The sequence below is a fragment of the Schistocerca americana genome, chromosome 5, assembly GCF_021461395.2.
Source record: "Schistocerca americana isolate TAMUIC-IGC-003095 chromosome 5, iqSchAmer2.1, whole genome shotgun sequence".
Lineage (NCBI taxonomy): Eukaryota > Metazoa > Arthropoda > Insecta > Orthoptera > Acrididae > Schistocerca > Schistocerca americana.
In genome coordinates, this window is record NC_060123.1 from 543,990,299 (window position 1) to 544,008,286 (window position 17,988).

Genomic DNA, 17,988 nt, shown 5'->3' on the forward strand with positions numbered 1-17,988 from the left:
ATATCAGCACACGTGTCAGAACCTAAGAGAGAAACACCTGAAGCTGCCAAGATGGAAGGCCCCCTGCGTAAGAGAACATGACACCGAGTGGCCGTCGAGATAAGCACAGGTGACGATGGCGGACAGGACAAAGACATGGACAAGACCAAAGCAGCAGACGTAAGCAACTAAATGCAAAGCAGAAACCATCACCACAATAATGTCAGCAGGCCAATATCAAAGAGAGACGCAATCCAAATCGTGGCGAAAGAGAAAGACAGATTGTCAAGGCACGTTGTCCTCCAGTAGTCTGTAGTACAGCTACGACAGATACCGACAATACCAGACGCGGGTACCGAAATGACTAACCCTCCGCTAAGTGACTGTATTGATACTGACCGTGAGGAACACTACTGACGGCGTACTCAAGTTAGAAGAGGAGTGGCGCGCTGACGCTGCGAGTGCAGAGATGCAACGAAACTGGCCCCTAACAGCCATCCGGGTCAACTACCCCCCGTAGGCCTTCAGCTTCCGTGGAGCCAGATTACAGAAATCACACATCGGCGGCTTGAAAACATTCACCTATTCCGTGTTTTACACTTCGATTGGTTCTCATTCATACACCATACTTTATATATATATATATATATATATATATATATATATATATATATATATATATATATATTGTTCACACTCGTAAAACATATAAGCTGTAACAGGGTGATAAACTTTTAAAACTGCACAACATCAGATAATAAAATAAACAGTACATGACACACAAAAGTCAAAGCATATGAACGTAAAATAAATAAAAATTCAGAGAGGTGCAATGATGTAAGATTTTTACAAGGTAACATATGTGGAATTACAAGCTCATAAAAATAATATCGATTCAAACCCAAACTCAGATTCCTAATTCTGTATTCGAAATACTCTTATGTTGCTCTGTATGAGTTAGAGTCTGTAAGCATGATGACCATTAGTGCATTTAAAGGTACAGTACGGTGGAGTTTAACATTTTCACAAGTCAGCTATCCAAAGAAAATCATAATTACAAATGACCAAATACAACAGTTAAGAATACATTAATTACGTTCATTTGTGAGACCTATAAAGTCAGTCTCTGTTTAACAGTATTTATGCAAGAATACACCAAATAAAAAGTATTGTCTCTGAATAGTTATCCAATAAAAGAAACTGATGGTTGAAAACACGTTGAGTTCGTCACATCAGAATTATAATTTTGTGGTCGCGTTACGAGAGGTACACAGTTAATGCTGGAAGTACGTTCGTTTCATAGTAATGAGTGGGACCTAATTTGATTAAGGCAACCTAATCGCAATACAACATGATCCATGGAATAAAGTTTCTCCTTAAACAGTTGTACACACAAACATACAACATTTGAAGTTCAATTTTTCACAGCGTTGGCGATTTTAGTCTGGCTATGTAAGTACGAATCATTGATCAGATCATGGATGGCCAAATTAAAATATTAAATCGCCGTTACTGTAACAGATTAAACCAATGTCATTTAACACTAAGTGGTTATTGTCTATCTACAGTCCCTGTTGTTGGCTGTGATCAGTGTTAATGGCAAGGAGTGGTCAGACATCTTTTCTCACACAACAAAGGCTTGTAAGTTCATGCGTACGAAATCAGAGAGTTGCAGTCTTCCTTCACCATGAAATGCTGTCTCATGTTTTCTGCACGATGTTCTGCAGTTAGTAGACAGGCTACTTGAATTACTCTCCTATTGTCGAAACAATGCACATGCAAATGACGCTGCTGTTACTTGCTTGTATGGGTTCCAGCGATCTGCAGTTTACCCTGTAGTGAAGGCAGAAGGCCGGAGAGGTGTCCCGGCTGCCTGTGCAGCGTTGGCGGTCAGCATTCATAAATCTCCTGTCTTTTGCAAAGGCTTAAGCTGCCAGCACATTGCGCTCACAGGTAGCGGCCGCAGGTTGCAGGCTGTGACTCCAGCCACACACCGCAGATGTTAAACCTGCTGCCCAATTTTATTGTGCTCCATGTGTGCAGCTGACGTCTGCCTGTGATCATACGCCCTTCCGTTCTAGTGTTCCAGATCCCGTTTACATTTCTCTCTTAACTACTTTACAAAATATTCATTAACAAAACTAATTTGCACAAATACAAATACAATCTAACCTTACAATATTTCTCGCCATTGTTTACGGTCAATATGGATACTATTCTCAATAAATTTATTGGAATCATTACTTTAATTTCAGTTGAGGTTCTGCCACTTTTACTTTCAATGAACTTATCATTCAGTTAAGGTTTATCTAGAAATGGTAACTAATTAAATTCCTTTTTATTACTTGATTTTTTATATTATAACTTCCAAAAGTTTTTTCCCTTGCAACTGTTGACCAATTACTTGATTTTTTATATTATAACTTCGAAAAGTTTTTTCCCTTGCAACTGTTGACCAAAAAAACCATTATTTCTCAGAATTTTTTTTAAATACTGCAGAAGATTCTTTTCGTTGGGAGTTAAGTCATTGGTACATCAGTGATTAGTTATTCAAGGGGTTAGCGCTCGATTTCATGCACTAGAAGTTATAACCGAGATGTCTACCGATACTCAAGATTTCTCTCTCAGTTACCTGCACATTGCCATGTAGTACCCTGTAAACAAAGACTGCTGTGGACACACTACCGTTTAGACCTAAGTTTTACTCATTCGTCTAATTTAAGTCCTTCCATTGTTATTTCATCTCTGAAATTGTGGTTTCCATCAATCCATCTTCTCATATCCTTCGCTACTTATGTGTGTACCTTCGTACTAGAGATCGCAAACCTGTAACAAAAAGAGCAAAAGAATAATTTGGCTCTCAACTTATACAAGATTTACTTATCGTAAATACCTAGAAATTACAATTACGAACAAATTAAATTGAAAAGAACGCAAAGAAAATGTTGTAGGAAACGCAAACCAAGGACTGCGTTTTATAAGCAGAGCTCATAGAAAGTGTAACAAATGTATTAAACAGAGTGCCCACACTACGCTTGTCCGTCCTCTTTTGGAGTACAGCTGCTGAGTCTGGGATCCTTACCGGATAGGATAAACGGAGTTCATTGAGAAACTTCGAAGAGGAGTAGCATGTTTTGTATTGTCGGAAATAGGGGAGAAAGTGTCACTCACATGATTCAGGATTTGTGATAGACATAATTAAAACAAAAGCAGTTTTCGTTGCGGCAGTATCTTCTCACGAAATTTCAATCACCAAATTTCTCCTCTGAATGCGAAAATATTTTGTTCACGCCGACCTACATAGGGATAAACGATCATAGTAATAGCATAAAGGAAATCAGAGCTCTCACGGAAAGATATAGGCGTTCGTCTACACCGTGCGCTGTTCGACATTGGAATAATACAGAATTATTTTGGAGGTAGTTCGATGAACCCCACTTAAGAGTTATTTGCGAACTATCCATGTGTATGTAGATGTCATATCACTTTTTTTCGATGTCCTTAAATCTCAGTACCCCTTTACATTACTTCTTTTCATTCTTAAAAGTTACCTTCATCCAAAATTCAAATGGCTCTAAGCTCTATGGGACTTGACATCTGAGGTCATCAGTCCCCTAGACTTAGAACTACTTAAACCTAACAAACCTAAGGACATCACACGCATCCATGCCCGAGGCAGGATTCGAACCTGCGACTGTAGCAGCAGGACGGCTCAGGACTAAAGCGCCTAGAACTACTCGGTCACAATGGCCAGCTACTTTCATCCCATTTTACCTTTATTCATGGTCTGTCCTATTTTTAGCGGTAGATCCAAAATTGATTAACATTCTTTCTATCAGCATGGATTAGATTATAGACTTTTTATCCCCTCTTCTGTTTTCAGTTTTACATCGTCATGGTTCGTGATTCAGCTGTCTGCCCTGTTGATATTTCTTGGAGAGGAGGCTTGCGTGAGGAGGCTTGCGTGCCTCAACGATACAGTTAGCCGTACCGTAGGTGCAACCACAACGGAGGGGTATCTGTTGAGAGGCCAGGCAAACGTGTGGTTCCTGAAGAGGGGCAGCAGCCTTTTCAGTAGTTGCAGGGGCAACAGTCTGGATGATTGACTAATCTGGCCCTGTAACACTAACCAAAACGGCCTTGCTGTTTTGGTACTGCGAACGGCTGAAATCAATGGGAAACTACGGCCGAAATTTTTCCCAAGGGCGTGCAGTTTTACAGTATGATCAAATGATGAGGGCGTCCTCTTGGCAAAAATATTCCGGAGGTAAAATAGTCCCCCGTTCGGATCTCCGGGCGGGGACTACTCAAGAGGTCATCGTTATCAGGAGAAAGAAAACTGGCGTTCTACGGATCGGAGAGTGGAATATCAGATCCCTTAATCGGGAAGCTAGGTTAGAAAATTTAAAAAGGGAAATGGATAGGTTAAAGTTAGATATGGTGGGAATTAGTGAAGTTCGGTGGCAGGAGGAACAACACTTTTGGTCAGGTGAATACAGGGTTATAAACACAAAATCAAATCGGGGTAATGCAGGAGTACGTTTAATAATGAATAAAAAAATAGGAGTGCGGGTAAGCCACTACAAACAGCATAGTGAACGCATTATTGTGGCCAAGATAGACACGAAGCCCACGCCTGCTTGTACTCGGGTTTATATGCCAACTAGTTCTGCAGATGATGAAGAAATTGATGAAATGTATGATGAGATAAAAGACATTATTCAGGTAGTGAATGGGGATGAAAATTTAGTAGTCGTGGGTGACTGGAATTCGACAGTAGGAAAAGGAAGAGAAAGAAACATAGTACATGAATATGGATTGGGGGTAGGAAACGAAAGAGGAAGTCGCCTTGTAGAATTCTGCACAGAGCATAACTTAATCATAGCTAACACTTGGTTCAAGAATCATAAAAGAAGATTGTATACATGGAAGAAGCCAGGAGATACTAAAAAGTTTCAGATAGATTATATAATGGTAAGACAGAGATTTAGGAACCAGATTTTAAATTGTAAGACATTTCCAGGGGCAGATGTGGACTCTGACCACAATCTATTGGTTATGAACTGTTGATTAAAACTGAAGAAACTGCAAAAAGGTGGGAATTGAAGGAGATGGATAAACTGACTAAACCAGAGGTTGTAAAGAGTTTCAGGGAGAGCGTAAGGGAACAATTGACAGGAATGGGGAAAAGAAATACAGCAGAAGAAGAATGGGTAGCTTTGAGGAAAGATATAGTGAAGGCAGCAGAGGATCAAGTAGGTAAAAAGACGAGGGTTACTAGAAATCCTTGGGTAACAGATGAGATACTGAATTTAATCGATGAAAGGAAAAAATACAAAAATGCAGCAAGTGAAGCAGTCAAAAAGGAATACAAACGTATCAAAAATGAGATCGACAGGAAGTGCAAACTGGCTAAGCAGGGATGGCTAGAGGGGTAAGATAGTGACTGCCTACAGGATAATTAAAGAGACCTTTGGAGAAAAGAGAACCACTTTCATGAATATCAAGAGCTCAGATGGAGAACCAGTTCTAAGCAAAGAAAGGAAAGCAGAAAGGTGGAAGGAGTATATAGAGGGTCTACACAGGGGTGAAGTTCTTGAGGACAATATTATGGAAATGAAAGATGAGGTAGATGAAGATGAAATGGGAGATACGACACTGCGTGAAGAGATTGACAGAGCACTGAAAGACCTAAGTCGAAACATGGCCCCGGGAGTAGACAACATTCCATTAGAACTACTGACAGCCTCTGGAGAGCCAGTCCTGACAAAACTCTACCATCTGGTGAACAAGATGTATGAGACAGGCGAAATTCCCTAAGACTTAAAGAAGAATATAATAATTCCAATCCCAAAGGAAGCAGGTGTTGACAGATGTGAAAATTACCGAACTATCAGTTTAAAAAGTCACAGCCGCAACATACTAACGCGAATTCTTTACAGACGAATGGAAAAACTGGTAGAAGCCGACCTCGGGGAAGATCAGTTTGGATTCCGTAGAAATGATGGAACACGTGAGGCAATACTGACGATACGACTGATCTTAGAAGAAAGATTAAGGAAAGGCAAACCTACTTTTATAGCATTTGTAGACTTAGAGATAGCTTTTGACAATGTTGACTGGAATACTCTCTTTCAAATTCTAAAGGTGGCAGGGGTAAAATACAGGGAGCGAAAGGCTATTTACAATTTGTACAGAAACCAGATGGCAGTTATAAGAGTCGAGGCGCATGAAAGGGTAGCAGTGGTTGGGAAGGGTGTGAGACAGGGTTGTAGCCTCTCCCTGTTGCTGTTCAATCTGTATATTGAGCAAGCAGCAAAGGAAACAAAAGAAAAGTTCGGAGTAGGCCTTAAAATCCATGGGGAAGAAATAAAAACTTTGAGGTTCGCCATGACATTGTAATTCTGTCAGAGCAGTTGAACGGAATGGACAGTGTCTTGAAAGAAGGGTATAAGATGAACATCAACAAAAGCAAAACGAGGATAATGGAATGTAGCCGAATGAAATCGGGTGATGCTGAGGGAATTAGATTAGGAAATGAGACACTTAAAGTAGTAAAGGAGTTTTGCTATTTAGGGAGCAAAATAACTGATGATGGTCGAAGTAGCCTGGCAATGGTAAGGAAAGCGTTTCTGAAGAAGACAAATTTGTTAACATCCAGTATTGATTTAAGTGTCAGGAAGTCGTTTCTGAAAGTATTTGTATGGAGTGTAGCCATGTATGGAAGTGAATCATGGACGATAAATAGTTTGGACAAGAATAGAATAGAAGCTTTCGAAATGTGGTGCTATAGAAGAATGTTGAAGATTAGATGGGTAGATCACTTAACTTATGAGGAGGTATTGAATAGAATTGTGGAGAAGAGGAGTTTGTGGCACAACTTGACTAGAAGAAGGACATGTTCTGAGGGATCAAGGGATCACCAATTCAGTACTGGAGGACAGCGTGGAGGATAAAAATCGTAGAGGGAAACCAAGAGATGTATACACTAAGCAGATTCAGAAGGATGTAGGCTGCAGTAGGTACTGGGAGATGAAGAGGTTTTCACAGCATAGAGTAGCATGGAGAGCTGCATCAAACCAGTCTCAGGACTGAAGACCACAACAACAACAACCTAAAACCATTACGTAACACTGTCAACAGCTCACAAAAATTCCCATATAAATCAACGTATCAGTATCCACATACATCACTCATATAGAATTACTCACATACGGCAGCGTTTCCAACCTCTACTAAACATTAACTGTGCACCTTTCCTCTGTGTCTGCTAAACCCGAACTGTGTAACGTTCCTTCACGTCTGATAATAAATATTAAGCCCCACAGCTTCCTGATAAGTGCGTTATAGCATTTGGCATACCTACTGAAATTAAACTTCAAGTTAATACACAATTGTTCAGCAAGGCAGCAGTGGCCAACGATCTGGTTAATATGCCTCTTTTCTGTACCTCCTGTACGATCTTTCTGACTGCTTCTGGCACAAAAGGACTTGTTCCAAACGAGAACTTCCTCCGTAAGTATATTTCCTCTAGTTCCGAGTATCAGCTGCTTATTTTTACGACAGACTGGAGATTAGATACTGCGTCTCTGTTCGTTCTGCGTATCGTGGTGGCTTTCAGTTGACTTAAGACATCGTAGATGTTGTGGTGGACGATTCTGCGTAATCGGTAATGTCGACAAAATATGCAGAAAAATTTATTTTAAATAGTGATTCTTTTTTAAACACATCCTTGACTTTAATAAAACTATATCTTATGCAATGATTTTGTCTCTTCTATGTAACCTCTCCATCGTTATATTCCTCGCGTGAAGTTTTATTTCGCGTGAACACGCTATACTCTTCGGCTTCCTGAGATTCCCAACACACATCCTCTGCCTAACATCAAATTTCGGCGCCTTCAATACTAGCCATCTCTTTTCTTATCAATAACTTGATAAAAACTCTCATTTAAAACGTTGCTAGCTGTATCAAGTGTACACTGGCCTAAAACTCTCAGTAAAATATGTGTTTGCAACAGGGTACTCACAACTTTGAACCTAATTTCGTGAATCTTTCATTTGATTTCCATTCCTGGGGTTTTGCCGGTGGTCAGGTTCACTATCTTCAACAATACCTACCCTTCCCTCTCGCCTATCAACTCGTCTATCATTATTTGGTCGGTCATCACGTCTTCAGCTGGTTCTAAGGTTATCTGGCCGAAAGTGAGATCCTTAACGTGGTGTCAACTTTTATTCTGTCACATCCATTAACGTTCCTTCTTGGAGGGTGTTTCATTCCGCAGTTTTGGTTGCTTAGTTGCTGGTTTACTGGTTGAAAGTTAATTTGAGCAAAATATACTAGTATCTTCGCTTCTCCGCTCCTGTTGTACCTTAATTCGTCCAGCAGCTGCTGGAAACGTCGAACATCTTACATTTTTGTACCATTAATTCGTATCTCTGTCTGAATTTGAGATCAATCAAAGTTGTATGAATTCCGATGTCTCATTAGTAACGGCTAAACATTGGTTCCTCCCGATACCAAACCTTTGCAAAATGCTGTAGACATGGCCATCTCGAGTCTATGTAATTTTCTGTCAACATGATTTCCAGCTCTGTTGTTGTTTTCCCTTAGACCAGTATTCTTCAAGGAAAGTTCGCGTAAATTCGTATGACGGCCTGCGTTTCCTGGAGTTTTCTCGCATTTTCGTCGCTTCCACCTCATTGAAGTGAGATCATACGAATCCAATTTTTAAAACATGTGACCAACATTCCGACAATGTTTCACAGAACTCTTCTATCCATGGCTCCAGGTGTAGGTTGCGTCCAGTAACAGTGATAAATTTTGTAGTGACGCGAACTGTTTCCTAACTTCTTTCTCGTCCGCGTAACATTATATAGTATTGGCGGTGATGGTGGTAATTGCTTCTTTTTTTTTTTTTTTTTTTTTTTTTTTTTTTTTTTTTTTTTTTTTTTTTTTTTTTTTTTTGAGTCATCAGTTCTCTGACCGGTTTGATGCAGTGCGACACGAATTCCTCTCCTTTGTCTACCTCTTCATCTCAGATTGGCACTTGGAGTCTACGTCCTCAGTTATTTGCTGGATGTATTTCAATCTCTGCCTTTCTCTACAGTTTTTGCCCTATACAGCTCCCTGCAGTACCATGGAAGTCTATCCCTCATGTCTTAACAGATGCCCTCTCATAGTGTGCCTTCTTCTTGTCAGTTTTTTCCACATATTGCTTTTCTCTCTGATTCTGTATAGAACCTTCCATTCCTTACCTCATCAATCTACCTAATTTTCTATATTCTTACATAGCACCACATCTTAAATGCTTAGATTCTCTTCCTGTCCGGTTTTCCTACAGTCCATATTTCATTACCACACAATGCTTTGCTCCGAACTTCCATTCTCAAAAATGTCTTCCTCAAATTAAGGCCTATGTTTTATATTAGTAAATTTCTCTTTGCCAGTCGTAGTCTGCTTTACATGTCCTACTTGCTCTGTCCGTCATTGGTTATTTTGCTGCCTAGGTAGCACATTTCCTTAACTTCATCTACTTCGTGATCTGATGTTAAGTTTCTCGCTCTTCGCAATTCTGCAGTTTGTCTTTACTTTCGTCTTTCTTCGATACATATTCTGTACTCATTAGACTGCTCATTCCATTCAGCAGATCATGTAATTCTTCTTCATTTTCAAATGGGTCTGAGCACTATGCGACTTAACTTCTGAGGTCATCAGTCGCCTAGAACTTAGAACTACTTATACCTAACTCACCTAAGAACATCACACACATCCATGCCCGAGGCAGGATTCGAACCTGCTGTCGTAGCGGTCGCGCAGTTCCAAACTGTAGCGTCTAGAGCCGCTCGGTCACTCCGGCCCGCCCGGACGGTTGAAATAAAGCAGTGAGTGTGTCAGGTGTAAGGGAGTTGATTAGGATGTTGGTTGGTTCTTCAGCCGTCCCTAGGATTTGTTACGCATGGCTGCCTGTCTCACCTAAACTGTGGTTAGAGTTTCCTCCCCAGGCCGACCCTTGGAACACTCCAGAGCACCAATGTTTTTTGCTTGTCATTGTCACTTTATTTGGTCGCAGGTACTGTGCCCGGCCTTCAGCCGTGTATTAATATTGTCTGTTTGATGTTTAGTATATGGCCTTCAGCCGAACTTCAGGACAACAATTTTAAGATTAGGCCTTCAGCCGTGTTTTATTTAAAATACTTGTTGCTCTGTATTTAGGCCTTCAGCCGCGTTTGCTTCAAAATCTATGTCTCTAATATGTAAATCCTTGTCTGTAAGGTTTCTCTTTAATTATCTTGAATTCTTGAAACGGCCTTCAGCCGTGTTCTGTAAATGTTTAACTTAAGTTTATCTTTGATTATTATCATTGAGTAATTGTTTGGGCTTCAGTCGACAAGATAATTAAAGTTTCCTAACATTATTTTCCTGTTGCACTGTGTAAAGGCTTATCCTTAAAGCGTGTCTTTTATTATGCAAAGAAAAATTTTTATTGGGTTTTCAGCCGAAGAATTAACTTGAATTTTCCTTAATAGGCCCTTTAGCCGGAATTTCTGAAAGTTTGGCTTTTAAGGAAGTCCTTAGCTGATCTTAAATATTATTTCGGTCTTTAGCCGATAAGTTATTGTAATTTTGTTTAAGTAAGGCCTTCAGTCGTTACTTTAAATCCTGGTGTTTTAAAAGCAATCATTCAGAATTGTTCTGGGGAAGTTCCTTGTGCACTCAGCCTTGAATTGATCTTTGTTGTTTTAAAGAAAAAACTGTGCATTGGTCTGAGCAATAAAGTTGTGTGTGTTCTTGTATAGCTAACAGTAATTGAGCTTGGCCCCTTTCCACAACCTGATCCTCTCTGTCCCGCGAAACCGGATTTCAGTCCGTGTACATCACTACAAAATAGCAAGATATTTCACTTTACAAGACTGGAAGGAACGCAGTCATATTAAGGGTCCTATCAAGACAATTCCACCGTTGTAATCTTAACGCCAACAAATTACCTTTACCTTTCGACAATTCCAGCTCTCTCACTGCTTTATTTTGTGAATCTCTGTGTACTCATCGCTACACACAAGAACAGGATTTTTCGAAGAACTGGGTTTTGAAGGTGATGGTGCCGCACTAGTTTGACTATCAAAGTCGGTGAGTCAGGAACAAGGAGTTTCTTTGAGACACTGGTCTCATGGCCGACGGTATGTTAGAACACGTCAAGAAAGAAACATCATGTGTTAATGGAGTTGTCATACAAAAGAAACATTCACATGGCTTGATGGCTATAGCCAGATGATGGGTATAGCAAAATCCATGGAAGATCTTTTTCGATTCAACCGCGAATGAAGATTCGAAACCCAAAATACGCAGTATACTTGGGGAACAGTGGGCTTTTCCTGTTTCCGGAACTTACAGCGAAAATACGGTCTATGGGTCTAACTAATATATGGCGTTATTGGCCACGTATTTGATTTCATTATAACCTGTCCGCAAAAGTAGCAAGAATTCTCAGCACTATTCACGCCTTTGCGATGCATATTGAATCTCTGGAAATACAACAACCACATATACTTTCTACATTTTAGTGACATGTTCTTTCTGCACACTAACAGAACACAGCTTTTAATAGGCTGAAACTATGCTTACATTAAACATCCTCCATGCCTCCCTTTCTCTTCCCCTTTTTGCTACGACTCCGGCTCAAAATGGCGTCAAAATACACACATCTATTTTTGTCTGAAATTTCATCACACTGTCTACCAGCAGTGGGATTTCTAAGCCCATATGGGATGGAACTGACAATGACTGCTAACAATATATAATTACAATTAAATGTACCACCCTGCAATTTAGAAACGAGAGCTAATTCGAGCTCTTCTTTATCGTTTTCGTTATCAACATGGTCGATATAATCAACAAACATTTATGTCACACCATTTTCATTTTCACTACTGGCTAGTGATATTCGTGGTGCTAATTATTCAGCTGGTTTGGTTCATGGAATCCCTTGCCACTTGATCAACAAAAATCTGGTCGTGTGCACAGGCCGCTGCAGTATGTCAGCCCCCTAATAGTTCACGTCTAGTTAGACCTCTCAATTTAAAACTAAGACAACGTCAGGAGGGGAGTAAGACTCGATGGACGCTAAGATGAAGTGCCGACATGTAAAGGCATATAGACCCTGAGTGACAGAATGATGCGCCCAACATATAACACCGACGCCTTTCTCCTAATGTCAGAAAGGCTCAATGCGTCTAGGAAACGTTAGTTCGGTACAGTCTGGTATCGCAATCTGAAGATACGACGCTTCCGAGAAAAGTGACCGGGCAGCTGCTTCAATCTCTTTGCCGTCATGGAGGGAAGCAGGGAAAGCTGTGAGATGTAATAGGCCTTTCAGAGCGCATATGTGTCAAAAGTTCGCACCTTCTGGAGAGGGACAAGAGATCGTTGTTCATGTTCCAGTATTTACAATTGGGAGTCGCCATTTTGAGGGGACAACGATCAATAACAAGTCCTAGTGACGTAAGTCGATCCACAGCAGTGGCCTACGTGACTAATGCATCGAAACCCCGTAAATTCAGAGGTTTGCGTTTGCCCTCGGAAATAACAATTGAAGTTCGCATTGGGCAGAGGTACCTTTGTACGTCGACGGAGTAAAACGAATCACATCATCAGTGTACCATCCTCACCACTGTCATGTAATCAGAATTTATTAACGTGGGAGTACAAAAATTATCAACAGCATTACGACCGGGATGTTTAGGTATCAGTACAATTTTCCCACCTTGGAAGAAGCGGGCACAACCGCCTCTTATCACATCGTTCAACATAAACGCATATGTGATGCCCAGGAGCGGTCAAAAACGCATATAAAATTCTCTGGGGAGACTTCCATACCTGGCTATTGGCGGAACTTTCAATAAGATCCTATACGTCATCTAGGGGAAAAGCAGCCAAGAATTCGATGTTCTGTTCAGGCGTGAGTGGACTACGTAGAACCCCAATAACAAGGTCGAAAGAAAAGTTGCTAGATGTAACCACGTCGTGAAAATCCCAATGATACTAATGTTAGTACTGACATAAAGCGTGAACTATACCACCTTGCGCTCTCAGCTGACTGCCGTCAGCTGCAGTAAGAGAAACAGTGGAAGTGCGGCTACGCCTAACTTGATGCCGAAGCAGATGGTACAACGAAGTCAATTTCTCCGCGACTAGTCAACGGGGTTTCAATCGCACCAGAAAACCTAACACCTGTCGCCGCTTCCACTGTAGCAAAAAAATGGCTCAAATGACTCTGAGCACTATAGGACTTAACGTCTGAGGTCATCAGTCCCCTATAACTTAGAACTACTTAAACCTAACTAACCTAAGGACATCACACACATCCATGCACGAGGCAGGATTCGAACCTGCGACCGTAGCGGTCGCGCGGTTCCAGACTGAAGCGCCTAGAACCGCTCAGCCACACCCCACTGTAGCAACTTTGTTTTAATACATCATATACCTGAATTCCGCAAGGGTCAGCGATCCGCACCGTCATGCAGTTTATATAAGAGGGAATAATAAAATAAATGAGTTCGAAAATTCCTGTCCCCAGCAGCATAACAAGTGATCAAAGTTTGTCAGAGCTTCAGTTTAGCAAGGACAGTGCAGCAATCCAGAGTGGTAAAGTACCTCCAAGAGGATTGAAAACCACGCTCCTACATATCGTGTATGACAACAACGATAGATGGACTTGCCAATGGGGCGACATGTAACATTCATCGGGAACGGAATAGTTTCACTGGTTGCCGATCAAACTGGAGAGCGGCCAAAGCAATTTGATCATAGAAGCTAGCAGGGATAACGTCAACTGAAAGAATAAGACTGCGCATCCAAGCCTGATAAGCAGAATCGGTCACTCGTGCTACTAGAAATTTCAGCAAAATGCTAAAATTTGGCCAACGATCGATGTTAACACTCTCAAACCTCTTTCATAGGAATCGAGCGTATAAATTCGTTTAAAACCCGACAATAAATAAAATGGGGAGACAGATCACAGGGAGCACAACATAATTAAAATCAACACAAATAATAGACCCTGAGGAATATTACGTAAAACACAAATAATCTCGTCTTTATAAAACCGCGAACGTTCCACTGTGTGACCAGAACCACATGGAGCATGTAAAACATCCAAGGTGAGGTCCGAAAGTCTACAGCCTAGCCCTCAAACAGGTTCAGGCATCTCTACCTCAGCTATGGGAATGCCTTCTCGAAAGAATAAGGCATCCGCACAGGAGTCATATATAAACTGACGCAGCGATGCTAGTCGCAGCTCTGGTACCACTTGGTTAACATTTAGTACTTGAGCCACCAATCAAGGAAAAAAAAACACAGGAAGAACAACAGAGCACCGTGACAATTCCACTAGTGGCCCATCACAGTCCATCGCATAGTATGTAGCAGGTCCTCCTGTTTCTTTCCATAGTAGTAGTAGTGCTGTGAAGAAATTATATGTATGGAGTTTTTGCTTTCTTGCTGAAGGTGACGAGTTGGCTAGCAATCGTATCTGTGGAAACTCTGGTCTTCGTGTAGCTGGTGGAGAACTATGACACAAGTAGTTTGCATTATCGTCGCTATTCATTATGAGTGTAGAGCACAAAAAAGATGCTTTCAAATGTGTGCGAGTCTTACAGAACTCACGATGCACAGCGCTACACAACAAGTTCACTCGATGACTCTGGAAGTCCATGCTAAAATAAAGCATTTTATCTACATCCATTTGGATTAATAATGTTCTGAATTGAATTATCTCCCTCATATATCTAATAGCAGGTAAATTAATGCTCGTAAGAAACGTAATACATGTTTCCCCGAGCTAGCTTGATTGGCGGAGAAACCAGAGATTCTGACTGTCATTCCCTTCTAAAATCACTCAAACAATTGAGTACCTGTTCACGTAATGTGCCCTATGTTAAAATTTCAGGAAGTAAATATCAGATATTTTCTTTTGAACGCTGACTGAGATACCCAAATTATTCAATAATTTGGACCACGAACACGACCAAAACCCTGTTTTGTGTAAAATTTAGTAAGGTTTATTAAGCTGCATATCAGCGCTGGGATATAACCCACAAAAGGGAGACTTGATTCCTGCCATTTTCCACTACGTTCATAAGTCTGTGGTTGGAGAGCATTTGGGAATTGGTCGGAACCTTAGCCAGGTGAGGAAATTTCTTAATTGGCCCACGTTGTGTAAAGATATACGGCGTTTAGTGTGGGATTGGTATGAATTTAAAGTTGCTAAACCCAATTTCAGAATCGTAATTAGAGCGCGACTAAATGTAAGTTGCTTTTTCTTTTTTCACATTTATTTGACATCAGTTCAGTTGTCAAGCGATAGTCGCAATAAATTACAGGAAGTTTATGTATCTAATTTCAGTTAAGCTCAGTTACGATTATCAGATGTCACAAGTGCGAAATAAATCTGCTATTGATCATGAGAACCTGAAATATAAGTAACATATAACCACAACGCCTTTGTCATAGGAAACAGTACTGTGATTTCATATGTCAAATTAAACCTCGTTTTGCAGTAATGGCAGAAAAGCAACATCATTCCAACTCATAGCTGTGAAGCCTTTATCTATTCACAACCTTAAAATCTGAAAGACGTATATTTTGGATTAGAACCGGCGCTGTCCAGCCACTTGCATAACGAACCTGTCAATTGAAAATCTTATCTTATTAACCTTAGCAATTCTTTTGTTATTCTGAAATATACAACGCTCAAGTGTAAGGTGGAACCGTTAACTGAAGTATGAGAACACACCTGCAAAAAATTAACAGTTACAAATTTTTTAAAATAGTAAAATTCCCTGATAACATGGTAGGTACGTCTTGATGTAAATAAATTTCTGTAAGTAACTTCCAAAACCGTACTCTGATGAAGTTCAAGAAATGACAATCTTTATTAAAGCACCTTGCAAAGGGTAAGCTCTTCGTTGATTACGTCAATTGCCTGTCGCATGCCCGTAACGGGAACCGGTACGTCCTGGTCGTGGCTGATGCCTTCTCCGGATTTTTCTGGTTAGTCCCCAGTAGTGGAGTGGCCGCTGGGTTACCTATTCGTCATTTGTGGGGAGTATTTTCCATGTGCTGTCAATGAGAAAACTGCTGCCTTTTATTTCACATCAGTTTAGAAGATTCTCCATGAATAATGTAATAACTCATTCCACGACTGTATCATACTAGCTGCAACGTTCATTTTCAGAGAGAGTGAACCGTAATATGAAGGTAGCCTTCACTATTTTCCAATCTCATTCACGCTACAAATGGGATTCCTCGTTACCATATTTTAATTTGGCGATTAATTCCGCCTGCCATGAAACTCTTGAAACCACACCCACATCCTTGATGTTTGGTCAAGTCCCTCTTGGCCAACCTGCGGTCAGTTAATGACCTGCTCTCGGAGAAGGCGACACTTGACTTGATTCAGGAGAACTGGAGACGACTGCGAGGAAATATTAGCATCGCACACCAGAAGCAGACGCGCCATTATAGTCAAGGCGAAGCGAGTTCCAAGTCGAGATTGGTACACGCTTTTCCTGATAAACTGACACCCTGTTTTGTAAGGCCTTGTGTCGTTATTCAGGTTCTTAATCCAGTCAGAATATTAGTATGGAACTTTCCTACTGGAAGGGTTTCAGGATTAAATGTCTCCTTCTTTGTCAAAAATTACAGGTCAGGCCGTACTGAGTTTTGGGCTGGAGAGCATTAGCCGTGTGGCACGATTCGATACATCTCTGATGGACTGGTTTGCGATCCTTGCATGCAGAATTGGCTGGCTGGTGGAAAGAAGAAAGTACAAAAGCGAGTGGTACATCAGCAACAAGTTTGCCCACAGCATATAGGGAGGGCTCCTTGCTGTGAAAAGTAAGGACAGGAAGTTGGAGTGTATGCAGCGAGCGGCGTTTGCAGACATGACGAGAGGCAGACAGGGTTGCTACCTTCATGTCGGTGCGTGTGGTGTATGGACGCCGATATCACCGCGGGAGGAGTGACGACCTTCAGGTGCTGACTACCATGCAGAACCTTTAGCCAAACTATGTGGTCAGTTCCCATTCCTGAATCTGGTAAGTCATTTCGTCTGGAAAGTGCTTGTTTACATGTAAAAGACCACATCGTGCGCTGCTTTGAAGCTCCAGTGGAGTTTACAGACAACAATTCTGTCATTTGTGAGGCGTGATAAGCCACCACTTAAGGCTGCCAAAGTTCAGAAGCGTTATAATAGGTGATAATCAAAGTGTTATGTAGTCGTTGCTGTAAGACAGATCACTGTGCCCTTATAAGCGTAATATTCTACCTTGAGTTTGGTAGCCATTATTGATGTTTCGGGAGCAAAATTAATTCCGTGATTTGTGGTGGAGTTCACAATTTCTTGTTGTTTGAATTCAAAGATATTATCACTCTCATTTCCCTAAAGTGGAATAGGTATGTTCCCGTTTGTAATTGTTCATCCTTGTGTCTGTTGATTTAGAATTTTAGTCAGTTGTTGTACAGTCCGGGCAACGGCCTTGCCGCAGTGGCAACACCGGTTCCCGTGAGATCACAGAAGTTGAGCGCTTGCCGGGCGTGGTCGGAAATTGGATGGGTGACCCTCCAGGCCGCCAAGCGCTGTTGCCATTTCGCGGGGTGCACTCAGCCTCGTGAAGCCAATTGAGGAGCTACTCGACCGAATAGTAGCGCCTTCGGTCAAGAATACCATCTTACGATCGGGAGAGTGGTGTGCTAATCCCATGCCCCTCCTATCCGCATCCTCCTCCGAGGATGACACGGCGGTCTGATGGTCCCGGTAGGCCGCTGGTGACCTTAAGACGGAGTGTTGTACAGTCCACCTATGGGCCTGTGTCATCTGATCAGTTGATTGGTGAGAGCTTGTCGCAGGTTTCCGCTGGCCTGGTCAGCCACTGGTCTGGCGCCGCTCTCTTAGTGACCGACCGACCGACGTGTTGGTGTTAGAAAACGCCAAGCCATCTCATACTGGTC